This window comes from Tachyglossus aculeatus, chromosome X1 (assembly GCF_015852505.1).
Source record: "Tachyglossus aculeatus isolate mTacAcu1 chromosome X1, mTacAcu1.pri, whole genome shotgun sequence".
Classification (NCBI taxonomy): domain Eukaryota; kingdom Metazoa; phylum Chordata; class Mammalia; order Monotremata; family Tachyglossidae; genus Tachyglossus; species Tachyglossus aculeatus.
Window position 1 is genome coordinate 131,240,535 of NC_052101.1, and position 11,807 is coordinate 131,252,341.

Below are 11,807 nucleotides of genomic sequence, written 5' to 3' on the forward strand. Positions count from 1 at the left end.
TGGGAACCCAGCCCAACCGGGGTGGCTCCGGGGGCATAGAAAGGGCCGCCCCCCTACAAACCCCCTCGATTGGCAGGGGCACAGAGGTTTGGGGGCAGTTACAGATAGTGACTTTAATTTTTCAGACACATTTATTGTCAGACTGGATCTCTGTGTCCCACTTCGATACCCCTATTCCCTGGGAACGGGGGAAGAGGGCACCACTAACGCCTGCAAAATTATCACGGTGTTTCGGGGGAGCCGTGGCAGTTGGGAGGGAGAGGAGAGAGGATGGCTCTCTTCCCAGATAGTTTTAGTTCAGTCCTGGGTGGGTAAAGGGCCCCTACTCGGAGGGCAATAACTGCATTCCTTTTCCCAGCACCAGGGCCGGCCAAGGAGAAGGCAGGCCTCTGGTCAGTGGGCAGGGAATTGATGTCACTCAAATGAGTAAAGACTGTGACTGTGGAGCCTACCCACCCCAGCTTCCCCAATATTTTGTGTTCAGGATCCAGAGCCCCCTCCCGCCTATTGGCGATGCTGGAGCTTCTCTGGGGACCACGCTCAGCCTCCGAGGCAACGTACCCGTATGCCCTCCTTCTGGCCTTGGTGGAAGGCAGGTGTTCCATATGGTTCCTTGTCTTGGACCCACGGCGATTGCGGGCAGACACCCGGGAGGAGTGGCCACTGAAGGGATGGGGACTGCGCCTATGGGAGCGGCAGCACGTCCTAAAACGCGAGACGAACGCTTTCAAAGAGCACCACCCTCCCGCTTCACGCCTGACAGACCACTGCTCTCCTCCCTTCTCCTCTGTCCTCTGTCCCATCCTCAACCAGGGTTGTGAACATAGAACTGACAGCATATGGTGAGACGTTGAATATTTGTGTGGAATGAGGGAGAGAGAGGAGTCGAGGACAGTGGTAAGGCTACGGGCTTGTGAGGGCAGGTGGTGATGTTTACAGTGATGAGAAAGAGATGGGGAGGACAGGGTTTGGATGGGAAGATAAGGAGTTCGGTTTAGGGCCTGTTGAGTTGGAGGTGTCAGTTGGACATCCAAGGTGATATGGCTCGAAGGGAGAGGGAAACGTGAGTTTGCAGGGAAGGAGAGGGGTCGGGGCTGGACGTGTAGAAAGGGCATGGAAAGGGCATAGAATGGGCCGCCCCCCTACCACCCTCCTCGATTGGCAGGGGCACAGAGGTTTGGGGGCAGTTACAGATAGTGACTTTAATTTTTCAGACACATTTATTGTCAGACTGGATCTCTGTGTCCCACTTCGATACCCCTATTCCCTGGGAACGGGGGAAGAGGGCACCACTAACGCCTGCAAAATTACCACGGTGTTTCGGGGGAGCCGTGGCAGTTGGGAGGGAGAGGAGAGAGGATGGCTCTCTTCCCAGATAGTTTTAGTTCAGTCCTGGGTGGGTAAAGGGCCCCTACTCGGAGGGCAATAACTGCATTCCTTTTCCCAGCACCAGGGCCGGCCAAGGAGAAGGCAGGCCTCTGGTCAGTGGGCAGGGAATTGATGTCACTCAAATGAGTAAAGACTGTGACTGTGGAGCCTACCCACCCCAGCTTCCCCAATATTTTGTGTCCGGGATCCAGAGCCCCCTCCCGCCTATTGGCGATGCTGGAGCTTCTCTGGGGACCACGCTCAGCCTCCAAGGCAACGTACCCATATGCCTTCCTTCTGGCCTTGGTGGAAGGCAGGTGTTCCATATCGTTCCTTGTTTTGGACCCATGGCGATTGCGGGTAGACACCCGGGAGGAGTGACCATTGAAAGGATGGGGACTGCGCCTGTGGGAGCAGCAGCACGTCCTAAAACTCGAGACGAACGCTTTCAAAGAGCACCACCCTCCCGCTTCACGCCTGACAGACCACTGCTCTCCTCCCTTCCCCTCTGTCCTCTGTCCCATCCTCATCCAGGGTTGTGAAAATAGAACTGACAGCATATGGTGACACGTTGAATATTTGTGTGGAATGAGGGAGAGAGAGGAGTCGAGGACAGTGGTAAGGCTACGGGCTTGTGAGGGGAGGTGGTGATGCTTAAAGTGATGAGAAAGAGATGGGGAGGACAGGGTTTGGATGGGAAGATAAGGAGTTCGGTTTGGGGCCCGTTGAGTTGGAGGTATCAGTTGGACATCCAAGGTGATATGGTTTGAAGGGAGAGGGAAATGTGAGTTTGCAGGGAAGGAGAGGGGTCGGGGCTGGAAGTGTAGAAAGGGCATAGAAAGGGCATAGAGTGGGCCGCCCCCCTACCACCCTCCTCGATTGGCAGGGGCACAGAAGTTTGGGGGCAGTTACAGATAGTGACTTTAATTTTTCAGACACATTTATTGTCAGACTGGATCTCTGTGACCCACTTCGATACCCCTATTCCCTGGGAACGGGGGAAGAGGGCACCACTAACGCCTGCAAAATTACCACGGTGTTTCGGGGGAGCCGTGGCAGTTGGGAGGGAGAGGAGAGAGGATGGCTCTCTTCCCAGATAGTTTTAGTTCAGTCCTGAGTGGGTAAAGGGCCCCTACTCGGAGGGCAATAACTGCATTCCTTTTCCCAGCACCAGGGCCAGCCAAGGAGAAGGCAGGCCTCTGGTCAGTGGGCAGGGAATTGATGTCACTCAAATGAGTAAAGACTACGACTGCGGAGCCTACCCACCCCAGCTTCCCCAATATTTTGTGTCCGGGATCCAGAGCCCCCTCCAGCCTATTGGCGATGCTGGAGCTTCTCTGGGGACCACGCTCAGCCTCCGAGGCAACGTACCCGTATGCCCTCCTTCTGGCCTTGGTGGAAGGCAGGTGTTCCATATCGTTCCTTGTCTTGGACCCACGGCGATTGCGGGCAGACACCCGGGAGGAGTGGCCACTGAAGGGATGGGGACTGCGCCTATGGGAGCGGCAGCACGTCCTAAAACGCGAGACGAACGCTTTCAAAGAGCACCACCCTCCCGCTTCACGCCTGACAGACCACTGCTCTCCTCCCTTCTCCTCTGTCCTCTGTGTCCCATCCTCATCCAGGATTGTGAAAATAGAACTGACAGGATATGGTGACACGTTGAATATTTGTGTGGAATGAGAGAGAGAGAGAGGAGTCGAGGACCGTGGTAAGGCTACGGGCTTGTGAGGGGAGGTGGTGATGTTTACAGTGATGAGAAAGAGATGGGGAGGACAGGGTTTGGATGGGAAGATAAGGAGTTCAGTTTAGGGCCTGTTGAGTTGGAGGTGTCAGTTGGACATCCAAGGTGATATGTCTCGAAGGAAGATGGAAATGTGAGTTTGCAGGGACGGAGAGGGGTCGGGGCTGGACGTGTAGAAAGGGCATGGAAAGGGCATAGAATGGGCCGCCCCCCTACCACCCTCCTCGATTGGCAGGGGCACAGAGGTTTGGGGGCAGTTACAGATAGTGACTTTAATTTTTCAGACACATTTATTGTCAGACTGGATCTCTGTGTCCCACTTCGATACCCCTATTCCCTGGGAACGGGGGAAGAGGGCACCACTAACGCCTGCAAAATTACCACGGTGTTTCGGGGGAGCCGTGGCAGTTGGGAGGGAGAGGAGAGAGGATGGCTCTCTTCCCAGATAGTTTTAGGTCAGTCCTGGGTGGAGCGTAAAGGGCCCCTACTCAGAGGGAAAGAAATGCATTCCTTTTCCCAGCACCAGGGCCGGCCAAGGAGAAGGCAGGCCTCTGGTCAGTGGGCAGGGAATCGATGTCACTCAAATGAGTAAAGACTATGACTGTGGAGCCTACCCACCCCAGCTTCCCCGATATTTTGTGTCCGGGATCCAGAGCCCCCTCCCGCCTACTGGTGATGCTGGAGCTTCTCTGGGGACCACGCTCAGCCTCCGAGGCAATGTACCCGTATGCCCTCCTTCTGGCCTTGGTGGAAGGCAGGTGTTCCATATCGTTCCTTGTCTTGGACCCGCGGCGATGGCGGGCAGACACCCGGGAGGAGTGGCCACTGAAGGGATGGGGACTGTGCCTATGGGAGCAGCAGCACGTCCTAAAACTCGAGACGAACGCTTTCAAAGAGCACCACCCTCCCGCTTCACGCCTGACAGACCACTGCTCTCCTCCCTCCTCCTCTGTCCTCTGTCCCATCCTCATCCAGGGTTGTGAAAATAGAACTGACAGGATATGGTGACACGTTGAATATTTGTGTGGAATGAGGGAGAGAGAGGAGTCGAGGACAGTGGTAAGGCTACGGGCTTGTGAGGGGAGGTGGTGATGTTTACAGTGATCATCATCATCATCATCAATCGTATTTATTGAGCGCTTACTATGTGCAGAGCACTGTACTAAGCACTTGGGAAGTACAAATTGGCAACATGTCGAGACAGTCCCTACCCAACAGTGGGCTCACAGTCTAAAAGGGGGAGACAGAGAAGAAAACCAAACCTACTAAGAAAATAAAATAAATAGAATAGATATGTACAAATAAGTTAAATAAATAAATAGAGTAAAGAAGTATGTACAAACATATATACATATATAGAGGTGCTGTGGGGAAGGGAGGGAGGTAAGATGGGGGGATGGAGAGGGGGACGAGGGGGAGAGGAAGGAAGGGGCTCAGTCTGGGAAGGCCTCCTGGAGGAGGTGAGCTCTCAGCAGGGCCTTGAAGGGAGGAAGAGAGCTAGCTTGGTGGATGGGCAGAGGGATTGGGGGCATTCCAGGCCCGGGGGATGACGTGGGCCGGGGGTCGATGGCGGGACAAGCGAGAGCGAGGTACGGTGAGGAGATCAGCGGTGGAGGAGTGGAGGGTGCGGGGTGGACTGGAGAAGGACAGAAAGGAGGTGAGGTAGGAGGGGGCGAGGTAATGGACAGCCTTGAAGCCCAGGGTGAGGAGTTTCTGCCTGATGCGCAGATTGATTGGTAGCCACTGGAGTTTTTTGAGGAGGGGAGTGATATGCCCAGAGCGTTTCTGGACAAAGATAATCCGGGCAGCAGCATGAAGTATGGATTGAAGTGGAGAGAGACACGAGGATGGGAGATGAGAGAGAAGGCTGATGCAGTAGTCCAGACGGGATAGGATGAGTGCTTGAATGAGCAGGGTAGCGGTTGGGATGGAGAGGAAAGGGCGGATCTTGGCAATGTTGTGGAGCTGAGACCGGCAGGTTTTTGGTGATGGCTTGGATGTGAGGGGTGAATGAGAGAGCGGAGTCGAGGATGACACCAAGGTTGTGGGCTTGTGAGACGGGAAGGATGGTAGCGCCGTCAACAGAGATGGGAAAGTCAGGGAGAGGGCAAGGCTTGGGAGGGAAGACAAGGAGTTCAGTCTTCGAAATGTTGAGCTTTAGGTGGCGGGTAGACATCCAAATGGAGATGTCCTGAAGGCAGGAGGAGATGCGAGCCTGGAGAGAGGGGGAGAGAGCAGGGGCAGAGATGTAGATCTGGGTGTCATCAGCGTAGAGGTGATAGTTGAAGCCGTGGGAGCGAATGAGGTCACCAAGGGAGTGCGTGTGATGCTTAAAGTGATGAGAAAGAGATGGGGAGGACAGGGTTTGGATGGGAAGATGAGGAGTTCGATTTGGGGCCTGTTGAGTTGGAGGTGTCGGTTGGACATCCAAGATGATATGGCTTGAAGGGAGAGGGAAATGTGAGTTTACAGGGAAGGAGAGGGGTCGGGGCTGGAAGTGTAGAAAGGGCATAGAATGGGCCGCCCCCCCTACCACCCTCTTCGATTGGCAGGGGCACCGGGGTTTGGGGGCAGTTACAGATAGTGACTTTAATTTTTCAGACACATTTATTGTCAGACTGGATCTCTGTGTCCCACTTCGATACCCCTATTCCCTGGGAACGGGGGAAGAGGGCACCACTAATGCCTGCAAAATTACCACGGTGTTTCGGGGGAGCCGTGGCAGTTGGGAGGGAGAGGAGAGAGGATGGCTCTCTTCCCAGATAGTTTTAGTTCAGTCTTGGGTGGGTAAAGGGCCCCTACTCGGAGGGCAATAACTGCATTCCTTTTCCCAGCACCAGGGCCGGCCAAGGAGAAGGCAGGCCTCTGGTCAGTGGGCAGGGAATTGATGTCACTCAAATGAGTAAAGTCTATGACTGTGGAGCCTACCCACCCCAGCTTCCCCAATATTTTGTGTCCGGGATCCAGAGCCCCCTCCCGCCTATTGGCGATGCTGGAGCTTCTCTGGGGACCACGCTCAGCCTCCGGGGCAACGTACCCGTATGCCCTGCTTCTGGCCATGCTGGAAGGCAGCTGTTCTATACCGTTCCTTGTTTTGGACCCATGGCGATTGCGGGTAGACACCCGGGAGGAGTGGCCACTGAAGGGATGGGGACTGCGCCTATGGGAGCAGCAGCACGTCCTAAAACGCGAGACGAATGCTTTCAAAGAGCACCACCCTCCCGCTTCACGCCTGACAGACCACTGCTCTCCTCCCTTCTCCTCTGTCCTCTGTCCCATCCTCATCCAGTGTTGTGAAAATAGAACTGCCAAGATATGGTGACACGTTGAATATTTGTGTGGAATGAGGGAGAGAGAGGAGTCGAGGACAGTGGTAAGGCTACGGGCTTGTGAGGGGAGGTGGTGATGCTTAAAGTGATGAGAAAGAGATGGGGAGGACAGGGTTTGGATGGGAAGATAAGGAGTTCGGTTTGGGGCCTGTTGAGTTGGAGGTGTCAGTTGGACATCCAAGGTGATATGGCTCGAAGGGAGCGGGAAATGTGAGTTTGCAGGAAAGGAGAGGGGTCGGGGCTGGAAGTGTAGAAAGGGCATAGAAAGGGCATAGAATGGGCCGCCCCCCTACCACCCTTCTCGATTGGCAGGGGCACAGAGGTTTGGGGGCAGTTACAGATAGTGACTTTAATTTTTCAGACACATTTATTGTCAGACTGGATCTCTGTGTCCCACTTCGATAGCCCTATTCCCTGGGAACGGGGGAAGAGGGCACCACTAACGCCTGCAAAATTACCACGGTGTTTCAGGGGAGCCGTGGCAGTTGGGAGGGAGAGGAGAGAGGATGGCTCTCTTCCCAGATAGTTTTAGTTCAGTCCTGGGTGGAGCGTAAAGGGCCCCTACTCAGAGGGAAAGAAATGCATTCCTTTTCCCAGCACCAGGGCCGGCCAAGGAGAAGGCAGGCCTCTGGTCAGTGGGCAGGGAATTGATGTCACTCAAATGAGTAAAGACTGTGACTGTGGAGCCTACCCACCCCAGCTTCCCCAATAGTTTGTGTCCGGGATCCAGAGCCCCCTCCCGCCTGTTGGTGATGCTGGAGCTTCTCTGGGGACCACGCTTAGCCTCCGAGGCAACGTAGCCGTATGCCCTCCTTCTGGCCTTGGTGGAAGGCAGGTGTTCCATATCGTTCGTTGTTTTGGACCCATGGCGATTGCGGGTAGACACCCGGGAGGAGTGACCATTGAAAGGATGGGGACTGCGCCTGTGGGAGCAGCAGCACGTCCTAAAACTCGAGACAAACGCTTTCAAAGAGCACCACCCTCCCTCTTCACACCTGACAGACCACTGCTCTCCTCCCTTCTCCTCTGTCCTCTGTCCCATCCTCATCCAGTGCTGTGAAAACAGAACTGACAAGATGTGGTGACACGTTGAATATTTGTGTGGAATGAGGGAGAGAGAGGAGTCGAGGACAGTGGTAAGGCTACGGGCTTGTGAGGGGAGGTGGTGATGCTTAAAGTGATGAGAAAGAGATGGGGAGGACAGGGTTTGGATGGGAAGATGAGGAGTTTGGTTTGGGGCCTGTTGAGTTGGAGGTGTCAGGTGGACATCCGAGGTGATATGTCTTGAAGGGAGATGGAAATGTGAGTTTGCAGGGAAGGAGAGAGGTCGGGGCTGGAAGTGCCGATTTGGGAATCATCCACATAGAGGTGGTAGTTGAACTCATGGGAGCGAAAGAGTTCTCCAAGGGAGTAGGTGTAGAGGGAGAATTTCATTCATTCATTCCTTCATTCTTTCATTTATTGAGCACTTACTGTGTGCAGAGCACCGTACCAAACGCTTGGGAAGTACAAGTCGGCAGTATGTAGAGACGGTCCCTCATTCGCCGTGGGAGCGATTGCGTTCACCAAGGGAGCGAGTGTAGATAGAGAACGGAAGGCGACCAAGAACTGACCCTTGAGACGGTCCCCCCTTCGCCGTGTGAGCGAATGAGTTCACCAAGGGAGTGAGTGTAGATAGAGAACAGAAGGGGACCAAGAACTGAGCCTTGAGGAACCCCCACAGTAAGGGCATGGGAGGGGGAGGAGGAGCCCGCAAAGGAGACTGAGAATGAACGGCCGGAGAGATAAGAGGAGAACCAGGAGAGGCCGGAGTCTGTGAAGCCAAGGTCGGATAGCGTGTTGAGGAGAAGGGGGTGGTCCACAGTGTCGAAGGCAGCGGAGAGGTCGAGGAGGATTAGGACGGAGTAGGAGCTGTTGGATTTGGCAAGAAGGAGGTCATCGGTGACCTTTGAGAGGGCAGTTTCGGTGGAGTGCAGGGGATGGAAGCCAGATTGGAGGGGGTCGAGGAGAGAGTTGGCGTTCAAGGAATTCGAGGCAGTCATCATCATCAATCGTATTTATTGAGCGCTTACTATGTGCAGAGCACCGTACTAAGCGCTTGGGAAGTACAAATTGGCAACGTATAGAGACAGTCCCTACCCAACAGTGGGCTCACAGTCTAAAAGGGGGAGACAGAGAACAAAACCAAACGTACTAACAAAATAAAATGAATAGAATAGATATGTACAAGTAGAATAAATAAATAAATAAATAAATGAATAGAGTAATAAATATGTACAAACATATATACATATATACAGGTGCTGTGGGGAAGGGAAGGAGGTAAGATGGCGGGGATGGATAGGGGGACGAGGGGGAGAAGAAGGAAGGGGCTCAGTCTGGGAAGGCCTCCTGGAGGAGTTGAGCTCTCAGCAGTGCCTTGAAGGGAGGAAGAGAGCTAGCTTGGCGGATGGGCAGAGGGATTGGGGGCATTCCAGGCCAGGGGGATGACGTGGGCCGGGGGTCGATGGCGGGACAGGCGAGAGCGAGGTACGGTGAGGAGATTAGCGGCGGAGGAGCGGAGGGTGCGGGCTGGGCTGGAGAAGGAGAGAAGGGAGGTGAGGTAGGAGGGGGCGAGGTGACGGACAGCCGTGAAGCCCAGGGTGAGGAGTTTCTGCCTGATGCGCAGATTGATTGGTAGCCACTGGAGATTTTTGAGGAGGGGAGTAATATGCCCGGAGCGTTTCTGGGCAAGGATAGTCCGGGCAGCAGCATGAAGCATGGATCGAAGTGGAGAGGGACACGAGGATGGGAGATCAGAGAGAAGGCTGATGCAGTAGTCCAGGCGGGATAGGATGAGAGCTTGAGTGAGCAGAGTAGCGGTATGGATGGAGAGGAAAGGGCGGATCTTGGCAATGTAGTGGGTGTAGACGACTCGTTCAAGGAGTTGAACGGACGGCACCTGATCTGAATGAAGTCTCTCTCCTTGAGAATTTAGTGCAGCGCCCGGCATGTTGTCGGCATCGAACAAGTACCACCGTTGTTGTTGCCACTGTCGCCTCGTTACGTTACGTGGTACGTGACGTTATCTTTTATTTTATGCTTCCAAATGTAACTGGGGAAGATTGCGCGAGTCAGCGCATTAGCATTTAGGATCTCGATGCGGACTGCCACAGCTCTGCATGGAGCTTCAGAAGATCACGCGAAAGGCTGTCATGGGGAAGAGGACAGAGGCCGGCTCTCCCTCTGATGGGTCATAGATTTGGCAGGGAAACCTGGCCCGACTGGAGTGGCTGTGGGGGTGTAGAGATGGTAGCTGCACCCCCAAACCCCTTCAATGGCAGGGGATGGGAAGATACTGATTTTGATTTTTCAGAAACATTCTCTTTTTCTGTGAGTCTTTGGGTCCCACTGTGATCCCTCTATTCCCAGGGAACGCGGGCCGATAATGTGGCAATGAAGTGGGGCGATAACGCCTAGAATATTGCAAGTGGAGCGATGGCATTTGGAGGCTGAGAAGAGAGAGGATGACGCTCTTTCGGGATAGCCGTGAGAGGCCGTAATGTTCTACCCACGGGGGTAGCGGGAAAAAGCCCCTACTGAAAACTTTAGACTGAAGACCTGGTAGACTCGATTTCAGTATGGTGTCCTCTGGACGTGTTGGCCAAAACTCCACGGCCTAACGTCTGGCGGGGTTTGAATCGGTCGGACTGGGACCTTCCCCCAAACAGGACTCTCGGAATCCCTCAGTGCAGCCCCGCCTGCTATGAGGGTCTTGATGATTTGATCGGTGGGGGTGTGTGGGTGCCTGGCCTGGAATGCGCCCGATCTGTCGTCTCCTCCTCCCGTCCCCTGCAGTTGGGGCTGTCACTGCTTTGCATGGTGAGGTCCACGCGACATTTGTTACTTTCTGTTTCCCCAGGTGATGGGGTCAACTGCGAGAGTCAGTGCCCTCCCCAATAAGGTTTTGGTGCAGACCACCTCTGCCTCCTATGGAGCAGAGTGTTGTGGGAAAGGCCTTCATCGGGGAGAGGATGGCTCTCTGTCTTGTATGGCACGGAGTTTTCAGAAACGTTCATTGTTTCCCCGGGTTTCAGTGTCTTTTCCGAGTTGAACTGGGGCACCCTCCGTCTCGAGGTCCAACACTATCTCATGACTGTGGAACTAGCAAAGCAGAATTCGGAAGCATGGGTGGGGCAGCATGACCGAAACCCCTAGACATCCCAGGACAGGAATACGGAGGGCGTTCCTTGCCCCGTGCTAAGAGATGCGGTATGGAGCAGGGGTGCAGGTGGTTGGGGGAGACGACAGGAAAGAGATGGTACAAGCTGAAACGAGAATCCCGCATGACCCAGATGGACAGGTGATAAGTACCTGCCGCTTCTGAAGTTCTCTGTGGCGGATCGAGACCTGCAGCAGCGGGCAGGGATGTCTGCTTGGTCCGTACCAAGTGAGGAGCCATGAGACAGGAGGCTCCCGTGGGTCCTGCTGAGCCCTCACGGGGCTGGGTGCTTCCCCGTGTGTAACGCATAAATGTATTCCTCCTGAGTGGGAATCATTCATGGATGGGAGCTAGTTGCTTCGCCATGTGCGAGTAACACGTTCCTGTATTTCATCCAAGGGGGGAGATCAATTTGCAATGTGTGAATAACTAAAATAAGTGTATTCCTCCCAAAAATGAAGTTCAATTTACTTTGTAGAATGAATCTTGTGAGGCTTAGCCCTTCCAAGCTTGTCCTCTCCATCTACCTGTGCCAATCCTTGAACTCATCCCCACGTGATGGTTGACAGCGGGCCACTGCGATTTTGGTATTACCTGGGGACGGGGGATCCAGTGGGGTGATAATGCCTGGAACATTGCACGGGCATTCCTGTGCATCTTTGGCAGAAGGGAAGGGAGAGGAGAGAGGATGGCTCTCCCTCTGGGGTGTTGAAGATTTGTCAGGGACCAAGGTTCTGTCTTGGGGGAGCCTGGCACTGGGCCCAACCGGGGTGTCTATGGGGAACAAGAGACAGAGCATCTTCCTTTGAACCCCTCCCTGGATGGGCAGGGAAGTCGGGGGCACGAAAAGATACTGATTTTGATTTTTCAAAAATGTTGAGTTGAGTTGGAGGTGTCAGGTGGACATCCAAGATGATATGGCTCGAAGGGAGATGGAAATGTGAGTTTGCAGGGAAGGAGAGGGGTCGGGACTGGAAGTGTAGAAAGGGCATAGAAAGGGCATAGAATGGGCCACCCCCCTACCACCCTCCTCGATTGGCAGGGGCACAGGGGATTGGGGGCAGTTACAGATAGTGACTTTAATTTTTCAGACACATTTATTGTCAGACTGGATCTCTGTGTCCCACTCCGATACCCCTATTCCCTGGGAACGGGGGAAGAGGGC